This window comes from Pongo abelii, chromosome 21, assembly GCF_028885655.2.
Source record: "Pongo abelii isolate AG06213 chromosome 21, NHGRI_mPonAbe1-v2.0_pri, whole genome shotgun sequence".
Taxonomy (NCBI): domain Eukaryota; kingdom Metazoa; phylum Chordata; class Mammalia; order Primates; family Hominidae; genus Pongo; species Pongo abelii.
Genome location: NC_072006.2, coordinates 42,772,891 through 42,787,251, shown reverse-complemented (window position 1 = coordinate 42,787,251; position 14,361 = coordinate 42,772,891). Strand labels below are relative to the sequence as shown.

At 45.7% G+C, this 14,361-nt stretch overlaps 1 protein-coding gene and 1 pseudogene across 1 annotated transcript in view; one reads left to right on the top strand and one right to left on the bottom strand.

The window, feature by feature from the left end:
• The window catches only part of ARHGAP40 (Rho GTPase activating protein 40), a 51,142-nt gene that overhangs the window by 36,522 nt on the left and 259 nt on the right, over positions 1-14,361 (bottom strand). The gene's annotated exons all lie outside the window — the stretch shown is intronic.
• On the top strand, positions 1,213-1,820 carry LOC100446565 (DNA replication complex GINS protein PSF2-like; annotated as a pseudogene).

The window sequence follows — 14,361 nt, the reverse complement described above, 5'->3', positions numbered from 1 at the left end:
ATCCCATTTCACAGATGGTCAAACAGGGGCACAGTGATAAAGTGACTTCTGCAAGGTTACCTGACTAGTAAATGGCAGAACTGCATTTGGCCCCAGGAAGTCTGGCTCTGTAGCCCATGTTCTCAACCACTGTGTAATAAGCCACTTGTACAACGGTCTTTCCTTAATTGTGAATGTTTTCTTTTCTTTCACTGGCTGGATGCAGCCTGTGGTTGGTGAGGGAATACCACCAGCCCAGATGTAGCCCCAGCTCTGCCTCTGATCAGCTGAGCTCTTATCCCTATCACCTGAGCCACAGAGTTCCTGGACTCTTTTGAACACATCCCTTGTCCCATAATTATTGTTGGGTAATGATATGTTGTGGAGCGATGAATTGAGATTGTCCCCAGTGGGGCAGGCTGGAGGAGCAACAGATAGCTGCTGTTGGGCAGTGCCAAGCTTTACTTTGCTGAGCGGGGAATCTGGGGGAAGGTGAGAAGCTGGGGGTGAAGGGAAAGGAGGGAGAGAGGTGGGTGAGAGAGCTATCCACCATCAGGGAGTGGCTGTGTGGGATGCCATGTGCCTTTGGCTCTGGGCAAGCCCAGGTATGCAATGTGCCTGGGTGGTGGAGTGGCCCTCTCACACCGCTATCAACACCTTGAGAAGAGCCGTCCCTGGACAGCTGCCGCCTGGGTCCCAGAATGAACACATATGGCACAGACCACAGCCCAGTAAGCAGGGAGGAGTAAGTTCAGCCAGACCCATGGCTAGAAATGGAGCCGCCCAGCAGAGCCTAGGGTAGAGCAGCTAATCCCCAGCCACCTTCAGACACAGGAGCGGGAGTACACGATCGTCGCTTTGGGAAATGATTGCTGCTGGGTTTGGGGATCATTTGTCACACAGTGATAGCTGACAGGGACAGCACGCTATTGCACAACCCCAGCAGCTCTGCCAGAGGTGCGGTGAGCCCACTCTCTGCCACTGACACCACTCCCAGGTGCCAAGTGCACACCCCACTGGCTGTGTGCACGCTCCATGTTCCACCCTATCTCCAACCCCCAGATAAAGAGACACATCCGGTTCTGAGTCAGGAATCAATAAAGGATAGAAATTGGGCCTCTTAGAGCAGAGATTGAAAGGCAATCTCAGGGAAAACAGTGGCTGTGGCACCTCCTCCGGGATGCTGAGGGGCCCAAGGAGACCGTGAGGCCCGAGCCGGCCACTCGCGCCACCATGGACGTGGCTGAGGTCGAGTTCCTGGCCCAGAAGGAGCTGGTTACCATTATCCCCAACTTCAGTCTGGACAAGAGCTACCTCATTGGGGTGGGTACCTGGGGCCTTTTAACCCTGGTTTACCAGTGAAAGTACGCCCATGGCTGGCAATTAACCTGAAACAAAAGCAGAAATGTCGACTGCTCCCTCCGGAGTGGATGAACATAGAAAAGTTGGAGAAGATGAGGGATCATGAATGAAAGGAAAAAACTTTTACCCCAATGCCCAGCCTTTACTACATGGAACTTACCAAGCTCCTGTTAAATCATGCTTCAGACATCCTGAAGGCAGACGAAATCCGGACCCTGGTCAAGGATATATGGGACACTCGTATAGCCAAACTCCGAGTGTCTGCTGACAGCTTTGTGAGACAACAGGAGGCACATGCCAAGCTGGATAACTTGACCTTGATGGAGATCAACACCAGTGGGACTTTCCTCACACAAGCGCTCAACCACACGTACAAACTCGCACAAACCTCCAGCCTTCGGAGAGTACTCAGTCTCAGGACTTCTAGAGAAGGGCCTGGTGCAGGCGACTTGCTGGGGGATGTGAGTGCTCAGGACGTGATGAGGTGCTCATGATTCTGGAGCTCTAGAAACACTTTTGAATGCATGAAAAACGTGCAATGGTGCAAGGAATGGATTCATGACATTGTTGGAGAAGCAACAAATTTGTGGTTAGTCCTTAAAACTTAGCTCCCTGGGACATTCTTCAATTCCACATCTGTTTCTAGAAATCAGCCTTCTCCGCCCCCTCTTTTGAGAAAGAAAAAAGCTTTAGGCAAATAAGTTATTGTCCCTAGCAGAGCCACTTGGGTCTCCTGCATGGAAACCGTCACCTTGGGTAAGTGTTCAGTGACTGGTAGGTGTAGATATAGCAGGAGTGGCCATGTGGCCAATGGCTTTTTTTCCCCCTTCTTGATCCTGATTTCTTGGGCTAAATTTAGACCCTCCCACAGAGATGGGTCACAGAGAAGGATGGTAGATGGTGCAGCTAATGATGCTGATCAGTGCTTATCCTCTAAGCCCTGATCCACAATAAAAATGGACCCAACTCAAAAAAAAAAAAAAAAAAGAAAGAAAGAAAGAAAGAAAGGCAATCTCAGGGCACAGCCATGTACGTATGGGTATGCCAGGGAATTGTGGGTGCACAGTCACTCATGAATGTGTACATAGCCATGTGTGCCTATGAAGAGGGTCTCTCCTCTGTTGCCTCAGGACTTGCCAGGAGGTTTGGATTCTTCATGCCCACCCATGTAACTCACATAACTTAGTACATGATGATGACGTAAATGGTGTCCCTCTGAGTGTAACACTCTTACGCAGTGCACAACCTGAACATCAGGACACAGCAACACTCACATCTATGAAGCAACCCCTGTGGGGACAGGGTTGGGATGGGTGGGAATGAGATGTTATAAAAGGTAAATCTTACCTTTACATTTTTGAGTATCATCTTAACTGAGCTCCTAAAATCCCTCTATGGCTACAACTTTTCCATTAAGACAAGGAAGACTGGCTCATTCTGGACAGTGTGACCATTCTTTGAATTATTAAATGATGCTCGCCATATCTCTTTCACACAGCATTTCTGCTAGAGCTGATCTGTAGGTTAGGAAAGTCACAAGCATGGCTATTTTGTGTTATAGACAACAAGAATAAAACATTCTGAAATGTAATTAATGTAATTTAGCTTCCTGAATCACACGGGAGGCTGGGCTGGGAGACAGGGAAGGCACAGCTATGGGTGCCCCCTTTAGCTGTTCAAGTTGGGCACAAATCAGAAGAACAGAGGACCCACGCTGGGCCCAAGAAGCTGCATCCTAGGTGTGGAGACCTGGCCCAGAGACCTTCTCCAGGGCAGGGTGCTTCTCCAGCCTGCCCATGGGCTGGAATCCCCCAGTGAGCTTTGCCAGGCCATTATGCCCAAGCAACGCCCCAGCCAGACCAATGACACCCAAACTGCTGGGAATGGGACCTGAGCACCTATTGTTGATTCCATTGTGCAACCAGGGTTGGGAAGCCAGGAGTATCATTATGTTGCTGGGGTTCAGAGAATTGCATAGGTTTCAGGAGTTGGGTGGGAACTGATGGATTGCATCAAAATTCTCACATAGCACTTCTGGGAGGGGTGGCCTGCATTTTTTAGATGGCTGGGGGAGATTAAGGTACTGCCCGTGACCTCTGAGATGACAAATATTCCCAACAGAAGATCAGGATCTACCAATCTCCATCTGAGATAGCAAACTGCATCTCCCCACCACATCCCCAACACACACACTGGATTTTCACACCTTTTAAATAGCTTGCTATCATTTGAAAATGAGGAGGTCTCACATTTTTAAGTCCTCTAGTTCCAATTTCCCTTGGGAAAAAATAATCTGTAGAGATGATAATCCTGGGTCTCTGTCTGTAAGTGACAATTGGCTGAAGCCAAGTGGTGACTGCCTCTTAAAAAGGGCTTCCAGCCAGCAGCACAGCCCTGTGGTGCTTGCCAGAGAAGCTTCGAAAGTCCTTAAACTGTGTAGGCTTGCCCTGATCCTTCCTTCGAACAAGGTTATAGACACTTGTATGTCCCTTCCTGAGTCACTTAGATTGTCATCTTGATTTGTACCGGCCAATATTGTAGCCACTAGCCACCTGAGCCCTTGAAATATGGTATTTAGTATGAATGAGGAGCTGAATTTTTAACTCCTTCCTTCCTTCTCTTTTCTTTTCTTTTCTTTCATTTTGAGACAGAATCTCACTGTTTTGCCCAGGTTGGAATGCAGTGGTGCAATCTCAGCTCACAGAAACCTCTGCCTCTTGGGTTTAAGCGATTCTCCTGCCTCAGCCTCCTGGCTGGGATTATAGGCCCCTTCCACCACACCAAGCTAATTTTTGTATTTTTAGTACAGACAGGGTTTCTCCATGTTAGCCAGGCTGGTCTCAAGCTCTCAACCTCAGGTGATCTGCCCTTCTCAGCCTCCCAAAGTGCTGGGATTACAGGTGTGAGCCACCGTGCCCAGCCAACTTTATTTAATTTTAACTAATTTAAATTTAAAACCAGCTACTTGTTTCAGTCACTGGAAAAGGCCCAAATATGTTTAGAACAACTTGGGTATACAAATCTACTTTTCCGGCTGTATATTTTATGAAATCTAAATATACATTTAGGATTTCTGATGAAAATTTAGCATCCTATCAGAGATTGCTGGAAATGAAAAATACACACTGGATTTTGAAGACTTCATATTTGAAAATATAACATATCTCATTAATGTTTTATATTGATTACATGTGAAAATATTCTGGACATATTGGGTTAAATAAAATGTTGTTTTTATTAAAATAACATTAAGTATTAATGTTGTTAATGTGATCATATTAGAAGTTTTAGACCAGGCACAGTGGCTCACGCCTGTAATCCCAGCATTTTGGGAGGCCGAGGCAGGAGGATCATCTGAGCCCTGGAGTTGGAAATCAGCCTGGGCAACACAGCAAGACTCTATCCCTACAAAAAAAAATTACAAAAATTAGCCGGGTGTGGCCAGGCACGGTGGCTTGCGCCTGTAATCCCAGCACTTTGGGAGGCCGAGGTGGGAGGATCACGAGGTCAGGAGATCGAGACCATCCTGGTTAACACGGTGAAACCCCATCTCTACTAAAAATACAAAAAAAAATTAGCTGGGTGTGGTGGTGGGCGCCTGTAGTCCCAGCTACTTGGGAGGCTGAGGCAGGAGAATGGCATGAACCCGGGAGCTTGCAGTGAGCCAAGATGATGCCACTGCACTCCAGCCTGGGTGACAGAGCAAGACTCCGTCTGAAAAAAAAAATTAGCCAAGTGTGGTGGTGCATAACTGGAGTCCCAGCCGTTCAGGAGGCGTGGGCGGGAGGATTGCTTGAGCCCAGGAGTTTGAGGTTGCAGTGAGCTATGATTGTGTTATTGCACTCCAGCTTGGGTAAAAAAGTGAGACCCTGTCTCTAAAAAAAAAAAAAAAAATAGTTTTAAATAGGCTTAGTGTCCTCCATAAACCAAAAATAAAATCCTAAGCCCCCCAGCCAATTGAACAGACCCATTCTTTTGGCCAAGGGAATCGCAGGGAAACCTGCAAAACTGAATTCGTAGCCATAATGGGTTGGGAAGTTGGACACACCTCATTATACACTCCTCTGTTTTGTAGTTTAGGCACAGCATCTGAACAGCATTAACGTTAAAATAGACATCACAATGGCCAGGCGTGGTGGCTCACGCCTGTAATCCCAGCACTTTGGGAGGCTGAGGCAGGTGGATCACTTGAGACCAGGAGTTCAAGACTAGCCTGGCCAACATGGTGAAACCCCATCTCTACTAAAAATACAAAAATTATCCAGGTATGGTGGCAGGTGCCTGTAATCCCAGCTACTCGGAAGGCTGAGGCAGGAGAATCGCTTAAACCCCGGAGGTGGAGGTTTCAATGAGCTGAGAGTTTGCCACTGCACTACAGCCTGGGTGACAGAGCAAGACTCTGTCAAAAAAAAAAAAAAAGAAAAAGAAAAGACATCACAAGACTGACAAAACGGACTGTTTGTGACAATAAGATAACCAATTATAAACAGGACCTATGGCTATGCCAGACAAAGGTGAACTCACACACCCCTATGAGCAACTCTGACCCAGTATACTGGTTAACAGACTTCCTCCTCTTAAACATTCCTTTCTGCTGACTCCAAATTTTTAGACAAAGCTTCACTCCTCTAACCAATTGCAAATTAAAGAATCTGAATCCACGTATAACCTGTAAGCCCCGGCTTCAAGATATGCCGCTTTTTCCAGCCAAACCACTATACAGCTTCTATGCTTTGAGTTATGTCTTTGCCTATAACTCCTGTTTCCCCTAAAATGCATAAAACCAAACTGTAATCCGACTGCCATGGAGACACCTTCTCAGGACCTCTTGAGACTGTGTTCCCCAGGCCAAGGTCTCTTACATTGGCTCAGAATAAACCTTAAAATATATTACAGAGCTTGGTTTTCCCATTCACACCTCGGTTCCACAATCCTCACCATGCCCTGAGATGTTACACTCTGCCACGTGACTCCCTGAGGGTCCCACTTAACCCTTGTAGGCACCAGAGTTTGCAGCTCCTGTTCTATAACATCTTCCTAGCTGGTTTGAGGTAGGGGGGTGGCACAGCGGGGAGAGCTTTTTAAAATCTTATGAAAATTGTGGATCCTTTCTCCGGAAAATTGCACACACACAGAGATGCGTAACATTTAGCAAATAATTTTAGTGGCTCTCAGACCTTTGAAGGTCCATCCTCGAGCCCCAGATTAAGAACATCTGGTCTTTAAAGCCTTCAGAAAAGACCAGCAGGAAGAGCATCAGGCTGGTTGCCATGGTTACACCTCCTCTTAGGCTGGCCTAGGGGTGAGGCATGGCCTCATTATCCCTGTCTTTGCTGCATGCATCTTCACAGGGAGGTCCTCATCGCTCACTCTTTCATTGTGCACTCAAGGGCTTAAGAGCCAGATTCTCATCCCACCTTCAGGTCTCCGGGCCCTGGGGTTGCAGCCGGGCTCAGGGCTTGAAAGCAAACTGCAATCCCATCTCTCCTCTGCCCCGCTCTCTGCTCCAGCCAGTGTGAGCTACGTATATCTCTCAGAGGCACCAGGTTCCCTCTTGCCCTGGAGTTTTGCCCAGTTGGCAGCTATTGCCAGGAACACCCTTCTCCTTCCCATCCTTGGCCTGCTCAGTGCCTACTTTGGGACTCAGCTCAGGCATCACCTCCTCCAGAAAGCCTTCTCTGCAGCCCTCCTACAGGCGTTGGGCTCATTGATGTCCTGGCACTTACCGCCCTCCATAGTCATTGCCTGTTTGTTTTCTCCTTTAGACTGGGATCTCTTTGAGACCAGAGACATTCTATTTATTATTATATAAGCCCAGCTTCCAAAACAGAGCAGATATTGATAAATATTTGAAGGATTAATACATTTAACCCAGTGGTTCTCAAAGTGTGGGCCCCAGACCTTCAGTATCAGCATCACTTGGGAGCCTGTTAGGAATGCACATTTTCAGCCCTCGCCCCAGAACTACAGAATTAGAAACTCTGGGGGTGGGGTGCAGCAATCTGGGTTTGCACAAGCCCTCCAGGTGACTCCAAGGCACTGATCTAAGCACCAGGTTGGAGGGAGGCAGGATGACTCCTGGGGGTGGAGGCAGAGGACTGAAGTTTGGAAAAGCAATATGGAAGAGTGGCTGCGGGTAGGCAGAATAACCCCCCCACTACCCACTACTCCGTGGAATCTGTAAATGTGTGTGTTACATGGCAAAGGTGGGATGAAGGTTGCAGATGGAATTACAGTTGCTAATCAGCTGATTTTGGGGAGATTATTCTGGGTTGCCTGAGCGGGCCCAGTGAAACCACTAAGGTCCTTAAATGGGGAAGAGGGAGGCAGAAGAGTGAAAACCAGAGAGATAGCAGCGTGAGAAGGACTCAGCCAGCCACTCTTGGCTTTGCAGATGCAGGTGGACCACAACTTAAGGAAGGCAGGTGGCTTCCTGAAGCTAGAAAATTGATTGTCCCCGAGAGCCTCCAGAAAGGATCACAGTCCTGCCGACACCTTGATTTTTAGACCAGCAAGACCCATTTTGGACTTCTGACCTCCAGAACTCTAAGATAATACATTTGTATTGTTTCAGCCACTAAATTTGTGGCCCTTTGTCACTGACCCAACAGAAAACATTGACTACATGGCTAAGGACCAAGGCTCTGAAGTCACACTGTCTGGGCCTAGGTCTGTCCTCTTCATGTGCGGCCTATAAAATCAGGGTGATGGTGGGATAGTATACAGAAGGCAGTGAGGATGAAATAAAGTAAGGCCTGTAAAACATTCAGCCCATAGTAAGTACTCCAAAAACATGAAAACACAAGGCTGCCTTCGGACCAAGGAGCAGCCAGCAGCCGACAGTCCTCTTAAGATGGGGCAAACAGCCCGAGGGGACAGAGCAGTAATGAGAGAACAAAAGGGGGAGTGGGCTGAGAAGAGGCTTCCTGGAGGAGGTGGTGTTGAAACTCAGTTTTAAAGAAACAGTCAGTGAATGTCAGGAAGGAAATGAGATATGCAAATCTCCCAGGAAGGGGAGCAGGTCTTTATGCTGGGAAGTGCCAAGGAATTTTCCCTGGGTGGATAGAAGTCTGTATTAGGGTTTAATGAGAACAAAGTCAGTAAGAAATAAATGGTAGTGGAGAACAACTCTCCAAGCAAATTAAAATCCAGAAGCCATAACAGAAGAAAGCTGAGTTGATTACATCAAGACTTAAAAATTTGTATGACAAAAGACACTATAAAAAATGTCATAGGACTTTTTTCCTCAACTGAGGGGAAATATCTGCAACAAATGACAAAGTGTTACTATTCAGTCTATATATATATATATATATATAAAGAGTTCCTGGAAAGCAACAAGAAAAAAATACCCAAAAAATCTACTGGGAAAGTCAGCAGCAGATAGAAATCCACAAGTCACAGGAGATAAAATGCAAATGCCCTATGCGAAAAGATCAGGGCAATGCAAATTAAAACAAGGATGAACTCTATCAGATTGGCAAACACAGAAAAGATTGCCAACACCCAGTGCTGGCAAGTGTCGAGAAAAGACATTCTCACACTTGGATGAGCATCTGCTGGACAATTTGGGTAGAGTCGGTGATGCCTGACAGGAGGCGAGGTGGAGAAGCGGCCTCCACATTGCAGGCAGGGTGAGGACCCCAGGGTTGTGAAGGGCGGCAGCCTAACTGCTTGGTGTAATTAATACCTTCACCTCTGCTTTGTCGTGAGAAAAGAGGGAAAATAGGAAGCTCCATCCGAAGGGACCTGCCCTTCACTGGTTTGTAAGCAGGATCTGGGGAGGCCCCTCCTGCTGGAGAGCCCTGGAGGAAAGTGGTTTGCAAGGACTTTCTCCTGCGAAGCTGGTCAGAAGCCCCCAGTGGCAGCCTGGTCCCCGGAGCTGTGGATCTGAGGTGGCCGTTCCGGGTTTCGAACCAGGAGGATGTGTGAGTGTGAATGGCAGCCACTATCTGAATGGCACTGATTCTACAAATGAAGGATCAGGCCCAGAGAAATGAGGGAACTTTCCCAATGATGCGTGGAGGATTTAGGACTCAAATGCAAATCTTTCTGCCATGACAAGGAGTCAGGAGTCCTGAATATACTTGTCCCATGAAAACAAGCCTGTGCTATTTGGAGTCACCTCCAAGAACTTGCCCTTTGACCACTGATATCTGACACAAATTGTTCCATTTCTACATGGTGGGCACTGTACTAAGCCCTCACATGCATTAATGTCATTTTATCCTCACAACAAGTCTATGAAGCAAGTACTGCTGTTCACAACCATTTTACAGAAAAGGAACCAAGGCTCAGAAAGGTTAAGTAACTTCCCCAGAGGTCCACAGCTGGTAAGTGGTGAAGCTGGGCTTTCAGATTCAGGCTGTCCTTCTACCCCTGACACATTTAAACCATGTGTAGGTGATTTATTCAGTGGTTGGGTTCACATACAAGGGGTTGTGTCTGGAGAGATCAGTTGACATTGACCCCAGTGGCAGAGACTTGAGCTACACATGAGCAAAATATGAGTGAAGGTGAACCTTGTAAAGGTGATTGATTCTACAAGCTATCTGTGTGCAATCAGCCAAGTCCTTCAACCCATTATTGATTAAGGAAATCTGGCTGGTGCACTAGACTCAAAATGGGTCTTTCTGCCTCTCTGATCTGCCTTTGAACTCTGCCAGACACTGAGCATGTGAAAAGATGCTCAGCCTCACTAATAATAATAAAAAGGGCAAATTAAAACAAGAGACAGGTTTCTTCTAATCCAATTAGCCAAGACTAAAAATGAACAATAATATCTGGTCAAGAATGTCATGTATATTAGGAAACAAGCTCACACCCACTTGGTGAGTCTAATTGGGTACAACCTTCCTGGAAAACCACCCAGAATATGTTTCAGAATTTTAAATGTATACACCTTTGGACTCAATGATTCCTATTCTGAAAATGTATCATAAGTACACAAAGATATATGTCCAAGAACATTGCAGTATAGTTTATAATAGCAACCAAAAGAGAAAAAGAAGCAACCTAAAATTCCATCAACAGGAGGCTAGTTAACAAAAGTACTGTCTAGTCATAAAATGAAACATCACACAGTCTTTAAAGAGGATAATGTAAGGGCAGGTGTGGTGGCACATGCCTGTAGTCCCACCTACTTGGGAGGCTGAGGCAGGAGGATTGCTTGAGTCCAGGAGTTTGAGACCAGCCTGAGCAACATAGGGAGACCCTGTCTCTACAAAAATTAAAAAAATAGCTAGGCGTGGTGGCGCATGCCTTTTGTCCCAGGATCACTTGAGCCTGGGAGGTTGAGGCTGCAGTGATTCCACCACTGCACTCCAGCCTCAGCCTGGTCAACAGAGCGAGACTCTGTCTCCAAAAGAAAAAAAAAGAATAATGTTGATTTCTATGTCTTTCCAAGAAAAGATATTATAAAGATGGAAATGTCTTTTATAAAATAGTATACATAATATAAACCAATTCACGTATGTAAGTACAATTATGCGCATGGATTGGATCATAGATACATTTTACATATACATGTATGTAAATATTTATGAAGCACAAAATCCTACAGGATGTACACTTAACTTCTCACAATTGCTGTTCTTGTGGGTTGGAGGTGGGAGGGGCAGGTGGATTTCACTTGCTACTTTTTTTTTGCATTTTTATACCAATCGTGAATTAACAGAAAATATATTTCTATGGGGAGCAAGGATAAGGGGAATCCCAACAGAGTCACCTCACTCCAACTGGGTCTTTGAGTCCCCTCCCAAGGCCAATATTGCATGGTTTTAAGATGAAGACAGTGAATTCGGTGTCCCCTTCACATTATGGGACGTTCTGTTTGATGGCAACATTGACTCTATTCATCCCTGCTCAGGCCTTTCCGGTTAGCATTTAGTGTATTATGTGGTAGTGACCAGCATTATGTCTTCCTCCTGGACCAGCCTGTGGACATCTTAAGGGCTGAGAGAGCATCTTATTCATGCCCACACCCTCATATCCATCACAGGACTTCATGTAGAGGCAGTGAGCATTTCATTCATCAGGCAAATATTTCATGAGCACCTACAACAAGCCAGTCCTGTGCCAGTGCTGAAGAGCCGTGGGTAAACAGAACAGATCCGGGCTTACATCCTGAAGGTTGCCGTCCTGCTGGAATTTGTTGAATAACTAAATGACTCACAAGCAAGGGACCAGTGAGATGAACAGACTCAAAGGATTGGGGGAGCTGACCTAGTGACCTTGTGAGCCAATACACAAGAACATTGGCCTAGAGCAAACAGACCAACCCTGTTCCAGGGAAGTAGTTTTTGCTTTTTTTTTTTTCTTTAGCAGTGGAATGTCTTCTCAATAAACAAAAGAGGTAACAGTGATATTATTATAAGCTGATTTTATAAGTTTAATTTAAAGCATTTACTGATCATACAATCAAGAGAATTTTAGTTGACAAAAAACATCTGGGATACCTGAGTGGAGGTAGTATTTTTACTAGGTGTTTAATACTTGAAAGATATAATAAAAATTAAATTCAAATAAAATGTTTGCAGAACCCTGGTTTAAAAACCACTATTCTGGGCTGGGCGCATTGGCTCACGCTTGTAATCCCAGCACTTTGGGAGGCCAAGGCAGGTGGATCATGAGGTCAGGAGTTCGAGACCAGCCTGACCAACATGGTGAAACCCCGTCTCTACTGAAAATACAAAAATTAGCCAGGCGTGGTGGCGCACGCCTGTAATCCTAGCTACTCAAGAGACTGAGGCAGGAGAATCACTTGAACCCGGGAGGCAGAGGTTGCAGTGAGCCGAGATCGTGCCATTTTACTCCAGCCTTGGCAACAGAGTGAGACTCCATCTCAAAAAAAAAAAAAAACACTACTGTTCTGGAAGTAAAAATGTTGCTTTTGTTGTTTTGTTTTCAGTAATAAAGAGAATGAATGGTTCAAATTTTAAACTCTCTTAAGTATTATTCATCTGTTCATTCAACCAGTAGCTATTAAGCACATTCAGTGGGTCAGGAGCTCTTACAGTGAATTCAGTATTAATTGCCTCAAAGATCACAAGGAACCAGGAGATTAAGGGAGGGTGGTGGTGGAGTCAGGGGAATAGCCATAATAGGTAGGTAGATAGGTAGATAGATGGATGGACGGACGACGGATGGTTGGATAGATGGTGTGATCAGCTGAATAACAGCTCCCCAAGATGTCCAAATCCTAATCCTCAGTATTTGTGAATATATGTTATCAGGCAAAGGGACTCTGCAGATGTGATTAAGCTAAGGATCCTGAGATGGGGGGATGATCCTGGATTAGCCAGTGGGCCCAATGTCATCACAAGGATCCTTATCAATTAAAGAGGGAGGCAGGAGAGTCAGAGAAGGAGACATGGGGATGACTATGGAGGTCAGAGTCAGAGAGAGATGTGAAGGTGTTACAGAGCTGCCTTTGAAGACGGAAGAGGACCATCAGCCAAGGAATGTGGGCAGCGGCAGAAGCTGGAAAAGGCAAGGAAACAGATTCCTAGAGCCTCCAGACAGAATGCACCCCTACAGACCCCTTGATTTGGGGATTTCCAGCATTCAGAACTGTCAGATAACACATTTGTGTCTTTTTAAGCTACTAAGTTTATGTGATTTGTTATAGCAGCAATAGAAAACTAATATAAATGAGAGACAGAGACAGAGAGAGAGATGATAGATAAGCTTATGTGATTTGTTATAGCAGCAATAGGAAACATAGATAGATGAATAGATAGATGGATAGATAGATTAGATATAGAATAGATAGATGGATAGATAGATTAGATATAGAATAGATAGATAGACAGGCAGACAGATAGATAGATAAACAAACTTGTCTTTGGCTTCTAAAATTGATTCTCATTAAAATCCTATCTTGAGTAATTTTTGCCTGGGATGGGGCAGAGCCCCACGCACATAGGAGCTCAGTGAACGTGCTGTATCAATGAAATGGTCTCACTAAGCTTCCCCTCCCTTTCCTGAGCCTAGAAGTTGTTCCCTTAAGGGAATTCTAGGACTCAGTTGTCCTACGATCAGGATCACCTACTCCCTGAATCTGCTTTCTGAGTACAGACCACGTCTAGTCTTCAGGTCCTTGGGTGGCAAATGAATGGGGCAATGGGGGTCTCCTGCTGCAGGTGTGTTCCAAGCTAGAACACTTTTGGAGGGCAGGGTCTATTAAGATTCTAACATTCCTTTTAAACTTGCAACTACAAGTCTAGGACGTGAATTTTACCCATGCAAGTCCCCAGAGATGTTCATTGCTGTATTGCTTAGAATCGTTAAAAATTGGAACCAACCTAAATGTCTGTTAGCCAGGAACTGATTCAAATTAACCAAAGATATCCATAAAGTTGGGTCCTGGCAGGCCACTAAAGTGAATGAATTGGATCTTTATGTTACTGACATGTAAAGATGTCCATAACATTAATTGAGGAGTTGCGGGGGAAAACCTTACAAGCACATGTAACACAAGAGCCTATTTGTGTAAAACTATACAAGTTTAGGTTTATATATGTCAAAAAGTTCTCCCAAGGTATATGTCAAAACTTTAAGAGCAGTAAGTTTTCAAGAATGAACATATGTATTCCTGTAATGTTTGACTTTCTATAATAATCAAATTGTAATATGATGTAATCAGAGTGGGGGAAATGACCATTTGAAAATTCTAGTCTGGTTGTCAGTGGCAGGCTGAGCAGGAATAAGGGGCGACCAGTTCTCAGCCGAGGTGACAACACGGCCACAGTGACCCAGAATCTTGACCCAGAGACTCCTGAATCTTGAGCCCCTGGGCCCCCTAAGACTCTCTACATCCAGAGGAAGAGGAAATGGCACATACTGGCGTCACTCATGGTCTCTAAGAATCTGAAAATCAGCGACCCCTGTAGGAGGCCAGTAGCCTGAACCCAGGGCAATGCTGTGTCCCAGGAAGGGTCTGGGTTTTGAGTCCCATGGACCAGGGCTAAAAGCCATCTCCACCACTTGACAGCCAAGTGACCGGGCGCTCCGAGCCTC